This window comes from Lepus europaeus, chromosome 3, assembly GCF_033115175.1.
Source record: "Lepus europaeus isolate LE1 chromosome 3, mLepTim1.pri, whole genome shotgun sequence".
NCBI lineage: Eukaryota > Metazoa > Chordata > Mammalia > Lagomorpha > Leporidae > Lepus > Lepus europaeus.
In genome coordinates, this window is record NC_084829.1 from 22820498 (window position 1) to 22836458 (window position 15961).

The 15961-nt window shown below is 43.9% G+C and overlaps 1 pseudogene; it reads right to left on the reverse strand.

The window, feature by feature from the left end:
- Positions 1 to 12822: 12822 nt before the first annotated feature.
- LOC133756437 (splicing factor ESS-2 homolog) lies at positions 12823 to 13870 on the reverse strand (annotated as a pseudogene).
- Positions 13871 to 15961: the final 2091 nt, after the last annotated feature.

Here is a 15961-nt window from a genome sequence, read left to right on the forward strand (position 1 = left end):
CAAGCGATGTAACTGTTGCACCAAATGTCTGCTCCCAGTGCTTTCAATTTAAAGTCTTGCTTTTCATATATATGTATATATCATATATACTTCTTATATACATATATATCTTATGAAATGAGAGAATTAAGAGTGAAAATAGCTTTAGTGATTATTTCACTTCTTTCCTTCATTTTCCAGTAAGTAAATTACTTTTAAAAGGGTTAAGTGATTTAACCAAAGCCATACAGTGAACTAGTAAAAATATCAACATTATAATTAGAATAGTGGGTTAAATGAACAGTGATTAATATGTTAAAAATTTTAAAGCTGAAATAGACCCATTTTTTTTTTCAGTGAAAGGGTTTATTGGGGGAAACCTGACAGACTGGAGGGAAGCGGTGAAGAAGGAAAAGAGGGGGAAGGAGAGAGTAAGAGAGATCAAGAGACAGAGAGAGAGACTGAGAGAGAGAGACAGAGAGCCTCTTTTTTTTAAATTAAACTTTTATTTAATGAATATAAATTTCCAAAGTACAGCTTATGGGTTACAATGGCTTCCCCCTCCCAAAACTTCCCTCCCACCCACAACCCTCCCCTTTCCCGCTCCCTCTCCCCTTCCAATCACATCATGATTCATTTTCAATTCTCTTTATATACAGAAGATCAGTTTAGTATATATTAGGTAACGATTTCAACAGTTTGCCCCCATATAGCAATACATAGTGAAAAAAAAATACTGTTGGAGTACTAGTTATAGCATTAAATAAGAGTGTACAGCACATTAAAGACAGAGATCCTACATAATATTTTTTTTTAAAAATTAATTAATTTTCTATGCCATTTCCAATTTAACACCAGGGTTTTTTTTTTTTTCATTTCCAATTATCTTTATATGCAGAAGATCGATTCAGTATATAATTAGTAAAGATCTCATCAGTTTGTACCCACGCAGAAACACAAAGTGTAAAAATACTGTTTCAGTACTAGTTATAGCATCACTGCACATTAGACAACACATTAAGGACAGATCCCACATGGGATGTAAGTACATAGTGACTCCTGTTGCTGACTTAACAATTTGACACTCCTGTTCATGGCGTCAGTAATCTCCCTAGGCTCTAGTCATGAGTTGCCAGGGCTATGGAAGCCTTTAGAGTTCGCTGACTTTGATCTTATTCCGATAGGGTCATAGTCAAAGTGGAAATTCTCTCCTCCCTTCAGAGAAAGGTACTTCCTTCTTTGATGGCCCCATTCTTTCCACTGGGATCTCACTCACAGAGATCTTTCATTTAGGTCTTCTTCTTTTTTTTTTTCTTTTCCATGGTGTCTTGGCTTTCCATGCCTGAAATACTCTCATGGGCTCTTGAGCCAGATCCGAATGCCTTAAGGGCTGATTCTGAGGCCAGAGTGTTGTTTAGGACACCTGCCATTCTATGAGTCTGCTGTGTATCCCATTTCCCATGTTGGATCTTTCTCTCTCTTTTTGATTCTATCAGTTAGTATTAGCAGACACTTGTCTTGTTTGTGTGATCCCTTTGATTCTTAGACCTATCAGAGCCATCGGTTGTGAACTGAGATTAATCACTTGGACTAGTGAGATGGCATTGGTACATGCCACCTTGATGGGATTGTATTGGAATCCCCTGGTACATTTCTAACTCCATCATTTGGGGCAAGTCTGATTGTGCATGTCCCAAATTGTACATCTCCTCCCTCTCTTATTCCCACTCTTATATTTAACAGGGATCACTTTTCAGTTAAAATTTAAACACCTAAGAATAATTGTGTGTTAATTACAGAGTTCAACCACTAGTACTAGAACAACAACTACAACAACAACAACAAATACTAAAAAGGATAAAGTATTACATTGTACATCTAGAGCCAGGACAAGAGCTGATCAGGTCATAGTTTCTTATAGTGTCCATTTCACTTCCACAGGTTTCCCCTTTGGTGCTCAGTTGTCGCCGATCAGGGAAAACAAATGAAATTTGTCTCTTAAAGCTTTGTGTGTGTGGGAGGGTGGGCAGGGAGGTAGGAGCAGTGAATCCCATTAGGATGGGGCTGGAGCTGACACCTGTGGTTGGACCACGGGATCACCTGGCTTCCAGCCATGGCAGCGGAGGCTACAGCCTAGGATGGAGTCTGAGGTGTAGATCATGCCATAGATAAGACTACACCATTTTACTAACATTCCCCTCTTTTGTTTTTTATAAAGCAAGAGTTGTATGGGATTACATTAACCCCAAAAGTCCAGGAGGGGTATGGGGACAATGTTCTGTCTTTAGAGCTACTTCCTGCTGACGTGGGGTGACGAAGTACTTTCTGCTGGCATGGGATGATGTCTCAAGTTCCTGTCTCCTGGGTGGGGAACTTAATATATCCCTCTAGCAGCATTTGGTTGACTGCCTGGTTGGCGAAGGCCTTTGTTCATTCCATTATCATCTCCTTTAAACACTTAAACAGACACGGTAGTATACAAGACAGGATGAGAATAGCAACCAATGGTCCTAAGAGTGACATTAACCAGAAATGAGAGGATTTCATAGAGGAAATGGGGGGGGGGTGTCTCTGGACCCTTGTGAAGACTGATGTGCGTGGTTTAAAGCTGATCCCAATCAAGATTGGGAGAAAGGCCACTCATCTTTTGCGGGTAGAGGGGTTTGTCTGTAGAGAAATTCTGAACAATCATACAACATTAAGTCGGGGAGAGGACCATCAGTCCACATAGGTCTGGATTAGAGCCATTGATGTGAGAGTAGAGGCTCTGATTACAAAGTAATGAGATCCCGAGTGAGCTAGATAGGGTTTAGAACAAAGGAAAGAGTCATTTTTAGAGAACCTAATAAAGCTTTTGTCTAAACATGAATAAGTTTTCTGATTGAGAGGCAAATAAATCTTGACGAAGGGGCCTGATAATAATCAGCTGGGCTTTAAGGCCTTGTCAGTTATGAGGCCCAGACCTGTCCATCTCTTCACATGGGGTGTGAACCTCCTTGAGGAAGGCACCCTGTTGACTTCCATTACCTAGCTGGCCTGGGAGGAGAGCTGGCCAGGTAAAGAGAGGTGGCATCTTCTGCCTGCAATGTTACTGACCCTACTTGGCCATCTCCTCAGCAGCGGTGGTTACTTTGGAAGCTGGGCCAAGTGAAGGGCTCTTCAGCTTAGAGCCAGCAAGATCTGTGGCTCTGACCCTGGGCGTCCTTCAACTCCAGGGCAGATCCATTTTCAGTGATTCAATTCTTGGCTGGCAGAACTACCAGTGCTCTTTATAAGCTGACTTCTGTGGAACCCTAGCTTTCTACATTGTGAAATAGACCCATTTTTATGAAAAATCTGACATCTATTCTCCCTTCTGTTGGTAAGAGAACCTCATTTTTTTTTCCTTTGGGAAATAAGCTGCCCTACTTCTAAGCTAGGAGGACTGAATGGAGCTAATTCAATCTTCAGCTCTACAAATGGGCATAGTATAGGTCTGGCCAATCAGAGGGCTGCATTCCTTGCCTGGTTCAGCAATGGGCACATTACCTGCCCAGAGCCAATAAGACAGCATCCTGGGATTTCTGTCTGTAGGTCAGAGCCACTCTTGTAGCTGAGAAGATGAGACGTTATCTTGAGACTCAGGCAGTCATCTTGCCACTGTCAGGGAATAGTGCATGAGAGTGAAGCCATCACAGAGAGGGGCAAAGCCTTGAGATGGAAAATGACCCATCTCGGAAACATTGAGACCCGAATCTAGAGGTGTCTGCAGTATGAAACCCTTGGACATTCTTTTAAAAGATTTATTTTACTTATTTGAAAGACTGAATGAGAAAGAAGGAGAGACACAGAGAGAAAGAGATCTTCCAATGGCTGTTTACTCCCCAAATGGCTGCAATGTCTCAGTCTGGTCCATACCAAAGCCATGAGCCCAGAGCTCCATCCGGGTCTCCCACGTGGATTATAGGGGCCCAAGCACTTGGGACATCGTCCATTGCTTTCCCAGGAGCATTAGTGGGGAGATGGATTGGAAGCAGAGCAGCTGGGACTCTATCATATGGGGTGCTGGTATTGCAGGGAGTGGCTTAACCTAATGCAGCACAACACCAACTCCAACACTTGGGCATTTAATTACCTGACCAATCATTCATGGTTAGTGAGCCAGTAAATTTCCTTTTTAATTCTCTAAGAATGCTTAGGTTGTGATTGCTATCATTTGCAACTAAAAGAAATGATGAAAACATGACCACAATGTTAACAATAAGTATAGAATTGGGAGGTATGGCCTAACAGCTATTTTATTTTTTGTAGAAAAGGCTCTTGGGAGAAATTCTTAGTCACACTAAGTCAAAATCTGATTTCCTAAAATACACAACAATAGATCTTAGCTCTAAGCTGAGGAAACAAGTGAGATAATTTACATCTACTTCTCTATGAAGGGGGTATTTTTAGCTTCTAGAAATAATTGATGATAGTATCCTACTACTGTGCCTTGCTAGCCTGTCATTTAGGAGATTCATTGCAATTTGTGCATCATGGATTTTTAAAAATTAGTTAATTTATTTGAAGGTCAGAGTTACAGAGAAAGAGGGGAAGAGTTATTTTATATACTGGTTCATTCTCCAGATGGTTACATAGCTGGGCTGGACCAGGCCAAAGCCAGGAGCCAAGAATTTCATCTAGGTATCTCACGTAGGTGACAGGGGACCAAACATTGGGGCCATTTTCCACTGCTTTTCACAGGCTATAAGCAGGGAGCTGAATCTGAAGTGGAGCAGCCAAGATATGAACTGGCACCCATATGGGATGCCAGTATTGTAGGCAGTGGCTTTACCTGCTGTGCCACAATGCTAAGCCCAGTGTATCATGGTATTTAAGGGACAGGGACAATCAATAGGCTCTCAGAACAAGGGTATCTAGGATCAAATGGGATCTTAAAATGATATAACTACTGAAGGAAGTTTAGTCAAGGAAGTGAAGTCTTACAGCTGCTGTCCAGCAGAGAAAAATATATCTTATTTTATCATTTTTCTTTTCCTTGGCATAATTAGTAATAGTGGTTAACAGTTCCAGGAAGGCAGATTTAAATCATTATAAGTTAAAGTTTCAATTCATACACTCCATAGCATATGTTATGGGTTACACACGAGTCCCATAGTTGGTTATTCTCTTGGAAGAACCAGTTGACACAAAAATGTTTCACTCTGTAAATAGATTCCTCCCCTCTGCACATAGTTAATAACTGAACAAACTACATCTGTATGGCATTGGGACAGTGTCAGATAAGGGCTTTATAAACACATTTTGAATAAACATGAATACAATAATTATCAGTTTTATATTTGTCTTCTCTAGAAAGTTTTCTATGTTGTAAGAAATTGTAAGTGCTTATATAATTGGCTTTACTTAGTAAAATACTGTTTTATGTTTTTATGTTCCAATGATAAACACATAGCAGGACCTGAATCCCATTTTCTTCTTCTTTTCTTGAAAGACAGAGAGATATCTTCTATCTGCTGGTTCAATTCCCGAATGGCCACCACAGCTGGGGCTGGGGCTGGGCCAGGGCAAAATCAGGAGCTTCTTCCATATCTCCTACATGCGTGACAGGGGCCCAAGCACTTGGGCCATCTTCTGCTGCTTTTTAGGTATGTTAGTAGGTAGCTAGATCAGAAGTAGAACAGCTGGGACATGACATAGTTCCCATATGAGATTCCAGTGCCACAGGTGGCAGCTTAACCTGCTGTACCACAATGCTGAGTCTAGCCAGCTCAATAGGATAAGAAAAAGTTGATACAGGAGAATTCAGAAGAGAAAGCAAAGTATAATTTTTAAAAAAGATTTACTTCTTTATTCTTTTTTCTTTTCTCTCTTTCTTTCTCAGGCAGAGTGGCAAGGGAGAGAGAAAGAGACAGACAGAGAGAGAGAGAGAGAGAGAGAGAGAGAGAGATTGATCTTCCATCCTTTGGTTCATTCCTCAAATGGCTCCAACAGCCAGGACTGGGCCAGGCTGAAGCCAGGAGCCAGGAATGCCATCTAGGTCTGGCATATGGGTGCTAGAGGCGCAAGTGCTTTGGCAATCATCCAGTTGTAGGAAGCTAGATCAGAAGTGGAGCATAAGGGGCTTGAACTGGCACTCCAATATGGGATGCTGGCATTGCAGGCAGTGGCTTAACTTACTATGCCACAATGCCAGCCCCCATAACCTTTTCGGTAGAAAATAATAATATTGTCCACTTAGAAAGTCCCAGGGAACTAAATGTAGTATGCATCCACATAAAGACATCCTGGCCAATGGCAGACTGCGTATATGATAGTGGTCTCCTAAGAATAAACTGAAGGGACCTACACTGTGACATAGTAGGCTGAGCCTCTGCCTGTGGCACTAGCAATCCATATGGGCACTGGCTGCTCCTCTTCTGATCCAGCTGTCTCCTGATGGCCTGGAACTACAGTGTAAGATGGCCCAAGTTCTTGGGTCCCTGCACCTGTGCAGGAGACCTGGAAGAAGCTCCTAGCTTCTGGATCCTGGCTTTGGATTGGCTCAGCTCTGGCCATTGCGGCCTACTTGGGGAGTGAGCCAGTGGATGGATGACCTTTCTTTCTGTCTCTCCCTCTGTCTCAAATAAATAATTAAATCTCAAAAAAAGATTATACTGAAGCTGAAAAGCTCCCATTGCTTAGTAAGCTGTAGCCATCATAATGTTGTAGCACAATGCATTGGTTTAAAGTATAGCATGTATGCTTGTGTGTAGTACGTAACACTTGATAATGATTGTAAACAACAATATATTTACTACATTGTACTTTTTTCCATTATTTTAGAGGGTACACCTTCTACTTACAAAACAAAAATTTTCTGTAAAATAGCATGTCTTGTTACATCAGCATCAACCACACACATCTTGTGTTTGTCTCTTGATTGTATCAAAAGGCCTTTTAGAGTGGTTGACCTACACCATCTAGGTTTGCACAAGTATATTTTGTATATTTGCATAATGGGAAAATTGCCTAACAGTACATTTCTCAGAATGTATTGTCTTTAAATAAAAAAATTAATAATGAAAGTTTCACAGTCATGGGAAATGTCTGGTTTGTGGGCCATATTAGACCACTGAAATCAATTGGTGTAGCTCTGCCATGGCAACTGCAGGTAGGATTCAAAACTCAATAAATCTCTATATGAGAATAAGAGAAGGAGGAGATATACAGTTTGGGACATGCTCAATCGGACTTGCCCCAAACAGTAGAGTTACAAACGTGCCAGGGGATTCCAATTCAATCCTATCAAGGTGGCATCTACTAATGCCATCTCACTAGTCAAAGTGACCAGTTTCAGTTCACAGTTGATCATAATGATAGGATTAAGAGTCAAAGGGATCACACAAACAAGACTAGTGTCTGCTAATACTAACGGATAGAGTTAAAAAGGAGAGAATGATCCAACATGGGAAGTGGGATACACAGCAGACTCATAGAATGGTAGATGTCCTAAACAGCACTCTGGCCTCAGAATCAGCCCTTAAGGCATTTGGATCTGGCTGAAGAGCCCATGAGAGTATTTCAGGCATGGAAAGCCAATACACTCTGGCAAAAACAAACAAACAAACAAACAAAAAACACCTAAATGAAAGATCTCTGTGAGTGAGATCCCAGTGGAAAGAATGGGGCCATCAAAGAAGGAGGTACCTTTCTCTGAAGGGAGGAGAGAACTTCCACTTTGACTATGACCTTGTCTAAATAAGATCGGAGTTGGCAAACTAGCCTTGGCAACTCATGACAAGAGCCTAGGGTGATTACTGATGCCATAAATAAAAGTGTCAATTGTTAAGTCAGCAACAGGAGTCACTGTGCACTTTCTCCTCATGTAGGATCTCTGTTCTTCATGTGTTGTTCAATGTGAATTAATGGTATAACTAGTACTCAAACCATACTTTACACTTTGTGTTTCTGTGTGGGTGCAAACTGTTGAAATCTTTACTTAGTATATCCTAAATTGATCTTCTGTATATAAAGATAATTGAAAATTGATCTTGATGTGAATGGAATGGGAGAGGGAGCGGGAGATGGGAGGGTTGCGGGTGGGAGGGAAGTTATGGGGCGGGGGGAAGCCACTGTAATCCAAAAGCTGTAGCTTGGAAATTTATATTTATTAAATAAAAGTTAAAAAAACTCTATAAATAAAAAAAATCTGATTTGTAAGTTGATAATTTTATATGGCCTGTGAATGATATTATAAATATTCAAATGATCATTGAAAGAAAAAGATTCCATACCCCAGAAAGTTGACCCTGTAATATGATAGATGAATCTTAAAAAAAGAACTACAGAGAGAGGTTGAGAGATCATCCATCTGCTGGTGCTTCACTCCCAAAATGGCTGCTATGGCCAGAGCTGGGGCCATTGAAAGCCAGGAGCCACAAGCTTCATCTGGGTCTCCCACATACGTGTAGGATCCAAGGACTTTGGCTATCTTCTGCTGCTTTCCCAGGCACATTAGTAGGGAGCTGGGTTGGATGTGGAGCGGCCAGGACTCGAACCAGTGACCATATGGGATGCTGGCACTGCAGGCAGCAGCTTTACCTGCTATGCCAAGGCACTGGCCTCATATGAGAGTAATTTCAAAAGTAAATTGCAACAAATGGTATGTAATATTAAAAACACACACACATACACAATTGCAACAGAATATATAAAGTATCTGGAATAAATATAATAAAAATTGTCAAGACATTTATGTAGAAAATTATAAACTTTATTCAAAATCTAATATTTGAATAAGCAGAGAGGAAACCGTACTCATGGAAGAAGATACTTTGTATTACAAAGATTTCAGTTCTCTACAAATTGAGAAATAGATGCACTACAGGCCTGACCAAATCACAATATAATTTTCATGAAGCTATCTAAAATGTAGATGGAAAAAGAGAGCCCCAGATGGTCAGTATGTACCTGAAGAGCTACATCAGAAAACGTGCTCTATCAGATACTGAGACTCATAGTACATCTGTAGTAGTTATAACACTGTGACATTGGCCCAGGATTGACAAAGAGACCAGAAAAGTAAAACAGAAACAGATCAGGAGAAGAGGGAGAAGTTAATAAAACATGAAAAATCCAATTATCCATATATAAAAAAAGAAACATGATCTCTACCTCACATAATTCCCAAGAATTAATTCCAGATGAGCTAAGGAATTAAATATATATCAAAACTTGGGCAAACAGAATATAAATTAAATATAAACAAAACTTGGCCTAAAGTTAGGACAGTTCTTGGGATGCCCACATCCCACACTAGAGTGTTTGGGTTGGAATCCTGCCTCCACTCCTGATTCCAGCTTCCAGCTAATGCACACCTGTGGAGGAAGCAGGCAATGGCTCAAGCACTTGGATCTCTGCTACTCATCTGGGAGCACTGAGTGCTAGGATCTCAGGTTTGGCCTGGCCTAGCCAAAGTGGTTGTGGACATTTGGGGAGTAAACCCGTGGATGGAAACTCTCTGTTTCTCTGCCTTTCAAATGGATAAAAATAAAATAATTTAAAAACCAAATTAAAGATATATATATATAATTTATACTATACATAAATGTTAGCAAACATTTATAATATATATTTATATATAAGACATAAAAATAAGCAAATTAAAGATATATATATATGTATATATATTGTTAATGCATGTTAGACAACTGAATTAGTTGGGGTTCTCTAAAGAAACAACCAATACTAGAGAGTGAAAGAAGGAGGGAGAAATTTATTATGAGGAGTTGGGTCATGTTGTTATTGATGCTTGAATGTCCCACAATCTGTCATCTACAGTGGAGGCCCAGAAAAGGCAATGGTGTAGATCAGTCCAAGCTTGAGAATCAGAGGGGCCGCTAGAGTAAGTCCCAATGTTAGTGTAAAGGTCCAAGAACCAGAAGTACTGATATTCAGGGGCCAGAGAAGGGTGTCCCAGATCAGTAAGAGAGAGAATTTCCTATTTTTTTTTTTTGACAGTTAGAGTGGACAGTGAGAGAGAGAGAGAGAGAGAGACAGAGAGAAAGGTCTTCCTTTTGCCGTTGGTTCACCCTCCAATGGCCGCCATGGCTGGTGCACTGCAGCCAGCGCACCATGCTGATCCGAAGGCAGGAGCCAGCTTATCCTGATCTCCCATGGGGTGCAGGGCCCAAGCACTTGGGCCATCCTCCACTGCCCTCCCGGGCCACAGCAGAGAGCTGGCCTGGAAGAGGGGCAACTGGGACAGAATCCAGCGCCCTGACTGGGACTAGAACCCGAGGTGCTGGCGCCGCAAGGCAGAGGATTAGCCTATTGAGTCGCGGTGCTGGCCGTGAATTTCCTATTCTTTCAATTTTTCTTTTGAGTTGGACGCTCAACTGATTGGATGTGGTGCCCCCCACCCCCATATTGGTGAGGACAGTCTTTTTACTCAGTCCACTAATGGAAATGCTATTCTCTTCCAGAAGCATCCTCAAAGGCATACCCAGAAATAATGTTTTTCCAGCTATATGGGCATCCCTAGCCTACACAATTTTATATATATAGTTAACCATCAGAGCAGCCAAGATGTCCTTCAAAAGGTGAATGGGTAAACAAACTAATGTGTCCATTCAGTTGAATCTTATTCAGTGACAAAAAAATGCATTGTGAAGCTTTGGCAAAATGTACAGGAAAGTGAAAAGCATACTGCTAAATGGAAGAAGGCAATCTGGGAAGGCTATTGTATGATTTCAACTCTGACATTCTGGGGAAGGCTGAACTATGAAGGCAGAGAAAAGATCAGTGGTTGCCAGGGGATAGAGAGAAAGGAGGGTGAGGCATGGATGAATAGTTAGGACACTGCATGTGTAGAGTATTGAAACTGTACTATTAGATACAGTAATGATGGATCTATACCACTTAAAACCCACAGAATGTACAACACAGAGTGAATCCTATTGTAAACTATAACTATACTTTACTTAATAATAATGAGCATAATTGTCTGATCAGTTGCAAAAAAATGTATCACACTAATGAAAGATTCATATAATAGGTGAACTTGGGAAAATATGTAGGAACTCTTTGTAATTTCCAATCAATTTTTCTGCAAACTTAGAACTGCTCTAAGCCAGCACCATGGCTCACTAGGCTAATCCTCCTCCTGTGGCGCCGGCACCTCGGGTTCTAGTCCCGGTCGGGGCACCGGATTCTGTCCCACTTGCCCCTCTTCCATTCCAGCTCTCTGCTGTGGCTTGGAAGTTCAGTGGAGGATGGCCCAAGTGCTTGGGCCCTGTACCTGCATGGGAGACCAGGAGGAAGCACCTGGCTCCTGGCTTTGGATCAGCGCTGTGCACCGGCCGCGGTGGCCATTTGGGGGGTGAACCAACAGAAGGAAGACCTTTCTCTCTATTTCTCTCTCACTGTCTAACTCTGCCTGTTTAAAAAACAAAAACAAAAAAAAAGGACTGCTCTAAAGCGTAAGCTATAGATTTCCAAGGCTAGGAGAAAAGAGGATAGGCTTATCAGTCAGCTTTTCATAACCACAACACAACACCTGAGGCAATTGTGCTACTAATGACAGAAGGGTTATTTTAGCTCATGACTTTGGTGGTTCACAATCTGAGATCAGTCCTATTGGTTTCGCATCTGGTGATGGTGTTCTATGATGGTGCAGAGCAAAAACACGGCAAGAGGGACTATGCTTTCTCTCCGGAGAAAGACAACATAATGCAATCAGGAGGCCTGACCCACAACCTAAACCAATCAATCACTTGCCAAAGGCTCTGCCTCTAAACATCATAATTGGAGAAGGTTTCCACTCTTTTGAGTAATATTGTCCTTAATGTACTATGCAAATTAATGATAAAACTAGTATTCAAACAGTACTTTATATTATGTGTGTCTGTGTGGGTGTAAACTGTTGAAATCTTTACTTAGTATATACTAAGTTTATTTTCTGTACATAAAGATAATTTAAAATGAATCTTAATGAAGAATGGGATGGGAGAGGGAGTAAGAGATGGGATGGTTTGCGGGTGGGAGGGTGGTTATGGGGGGGGGAGACCTCTATAATCCAAAAGTTGTACTTTTGAAATTTATATTTATTAAATAAAAGTTTAAAAAATAACCTAAGCCTCTGAGAACTAAACCTTCAAGACATGGGCCCTTGGAAGATATCCCAAACTAACATCTAAACCATTGGGGCTGGTGCTGTGGCACAGTAGGTTAATCCTCCACCTGCGGCGCAGTTCTAGTCCAGGTTGCTCCTTTTCCAATCCAGCTCTCTGCTATGTCCTGGGGAAAGCAGTAGAAGATGGCCCAAGCCCTTGGGCCCCTGCACCCGCATCGGAGACCGGGAAGAAGTGCCTGGCTCCCAGCTTCGGATCCGATCGGCGCAGCGCCGGTCATTGTGGCCATTTGGAGAGTGAACCAACAGAAGGAAGACCTTTCTCTCTGTCTCTCCTTCTTACTGTCCGTAACTTTACATCTCAAATAAAATAAATAAAATCTTAAAAAAAAAAATCTAAACCATAGCATTCTGCTATTATTTTTTTTTTCTCCAAGTACACCAAGTGTTCTTCAATGACAGGAGAGGCAGGAGAGGCTTCGATAGAAAACAGTCTCGGGAAGCCGCCTCATGCCCCAGGGTGAGGGTAGGGGTGCAGCGTGGGGACCGCAACCCAGGGGAGTGGGCCTGTGTGTCCTGTGCTGGCCTCACTAAGCCAGCACCATCCTTCTGTGGCCGTGGCCGTGACGCTCACACACCTGTGGCCGGGGCCTGGGTCCCCAGCAGCTGGAGTCCTCTCTCTTGGCAGGGCGGCGGCAAAGCTGCCCCTGCAGGTTCCACAAAACATCCGCGGGCCCAGCCCAGGCCTGGCTCTAAAAGAAGTCAGAGGCTTTGCGGCGGGCAGGAAGCTGCAGCAGGTTGTCTGTGATGGAGGCCGGGTGAGGCGGGTGCGTGTGGCTGAGCCCGGGGCCGGTGTGCTTGTGGGGGTCTGCGGCCCACCCGTGGGGGTCTTGAGGTGGGTGGAGCGTGCTGGGGATGGTGTGTAACCGGCCCGCAGGGCCTGGTCTTTGTACTTGCTGCCTGTCCTGCTCACGAGGCGCTGCAGGGCTGGGGACATGGCTGGGCTCAGGCCTTTGGCGGTGAGGCTGGCCAGGTTTTCCGTCACTCTCCGCAAGGCCTCCTGCGTCTTGGCCCGGTTCTTGGCGGCCGCCTCGTTGGCCATCTTCAGCCCCAGCTGCTCCCTGTGGCCCGGCTCCAGGATCTTGAAGGCTGGCCCTGGCGTCCTATCCATGTAGGGTGTCTCTGAGCCTTCCACTCTCAACGGCGTGTTCTCCACCTCCCCCCCAGGTCATCAGTGGGGACTCGTTGACACCGGGGGCAGGAGAAGGGGTGGCAACAAATCCAAACCCAGCCACTCGGGGGGAACTCCTGGGGGGTCAGCGCCTTGCCGTCGGGGCCCACCTTGCCCTGTTTGTGCTGGGCATTGAGGGCAGCTGCCTGCTGCAGCTGGGACTGGCTCAGCGCCTGGCTGAAGGGGTTCCTCAGGAAGCGTGTGTTCTTATGCACCACCTGCTGGGGCTTCTTAAACAGCTGCTCTTCCTCGGGCACACCCTCTGGGTAGTACATGAGGGAGTTCTTGGCCTTGTACTTCCAGGTCTCCACGCCGGCCTGGCTGCTCTCGATGGCCTGGTGCTCTGCTGATGGGAGTGCAAGGTTATCTTTCTGTCTCTTCTTGAACTCCTCCTCAGCCTGGTACAGCCAGGCACGGCGGGCTCGGTTCTTCTCCGTGGCCACTTCCATGATCTCCTGGAAGGAGGCGTTGTCCTCGCTGGTGTAGCGGCTCAGGAAGGCATCCAGGCTGGGCAGCGGCTCCTACTCCTCTTCTTCCTCTCCAGCCTCTCCTGCATCCTCCAGGCACATATGCACATATCATGATATAAACGAATTTAATTCCATCCACCAAAGGCCCAAAAAGTCTTACTGTTCCAGAGTTATGCAAAAGTCCAGGTCCAAAGTCTCATCTGAGACTCCAAACTCCCCCAGCTGTGAGCCTGTAAAAATCTAAGTTGTACGCTTTCAAGATAGAGTGGCAGTACGGGCATGGGATATACATTTTCATTACCAGCAAGTAGAAAGGGTCAATCATACCAAAACAAGGCCAAAATGTAGCAGGGCAGTCATTAAATCATAAAGCTTCATATCTGGCATTACGGTCACACTCTACTGGACCGTCCTCCAAGGGCTTAGGCAGCCCCAGCACTTTGGCTTTGCAGGTCACAGCCCATGACTCAGCTCTCACAGATTGCAATCTCATTCCTGCAGCTCTACTGCGCATTGCTGGTGAGGACTCTATGGCAGTTCCCATCCCACATTTCTACTTGGCATTGCTCTAGTGTGGGGTCTCTGCAGTAACTCCATGGGGCAGGTCTCCTTCTGATCCCCCAGGTTGTCTAGCACATTCTTTGAAATGAGGATAGAGGCCTCTGTGCCTCTGTGGAGTTTCTGCCAAGATGGCTGCTCTCTGGACCTAGATGCAGATGTCTGTGACTTTCACAGGTGGGCACACATTGCTGGACAGCTTATCTTCCTGGGATCTCCATAGTGGCTTCACCCTCACAACTCTACCAGGTATCAGCCCATCAGGGGCTCCAACTCTGTGGCATGACTCTTCGTGGCCTCCCCGTTCTTTTCTTTGGAATGTTGATAGCAGCTTCTTTGACCCCTTCATGCTTGCATTCTGCATGCCTGAAAGACAGCTTCACATGAATGATGCCAAGGACTGCCACCAACACAAGCCATACCTCCACCTGCTTGAACAATGGCTGCAGTCTTAGGATGCTTTACTGACTGGATGCTGAGAAATGACTCCCAAGAGGTCCTGGGCGAGCTTGAAACTGCCCTGGGGTGTTGTGAAATGGGTGTGCCCTTTGAGGCCTCTGGATCTCTGATGGGAAGGGAAGCCTGGAAGATTTCTGAAATGCCTTCTTAGTCTGTCTTGCCTATTAGTACAGGGCTCCCATTTTTCTGCACTAATTTCTTTAGAACAGGATTTCTCTACTCCCCTGTCTCCAACTCCTAGTGTTTTCATTCTCCTTCTCTGCCCAGGTAGTGAATTTTTCAAATCTTTCTACTCTGTTCCTTTGCGTTCCTGATTCTCAGCATAAAACTCTAAAAGCAGTCAATAGTGTGCGTGGCACAGCCTGAATGCTCTGCTCTTTCCAAATAGCCTTTGCCAAATAAACTAATTCATCCTCTTGTCCAGTCTTCCAGGAACTCTCAGGGCAGGGACATGACAAAGACGGTTGCTTTGTCATGGTGTAACGAGGGTGGACTTTTCTCTGATTCCCAGTGGAGGAAGTGTCAGCATGGCCTTCATTGTCCACATTTCCGTAGTACTTCCAGCAGTACTTTGGTCATGACTGGTTGGCCAGTCTCTACTATGTCCCAGCTCTTTCCTAGATCCCTTGTTTTCTGAGCCTCCACCAGCATCTCCCAGTGCTCTGCTTACAGCATTCCAGGCTTTTCCCGGACTGTGAGTTAGCCAATGCCAAACCTGTCTCCACTGTTTGTTTATTTGTTTGTGTGTTTTGGTATAGTTGTATTGTTATGGTCTCAGCCCCATGCTTCAGTGTTGATTTTCTGTATTAGTCAGCTTTTTGTTGTGGTAACAAAATACCTGGAACAGGCTACTTATAAAGGAAGGAGACTTATTCTGGCTCATGGGTTTAGAGGTTCACTAGTCAAAATCAGATGGATCCATTGGTTTGTCATCTAGTGATTGTGATTTTGCTGGCAGTGCTGGTCATATGTCAAGAGGCAGCATGTGTCTCTTCTTACAAAGATTCTACCATGAGGGTTCCCCCTAACAGCTTGATTCAATCCAATCATTTCTCAAAGTCTCTACCTTAATCCGCAACATAGGTGGGCTAAGTACCTTAATATAAGACTTTGGGGACCAAGCCTTTAACACATGGACCTTTGGAGATCCTCAAATTTATGTCCAAACCATAG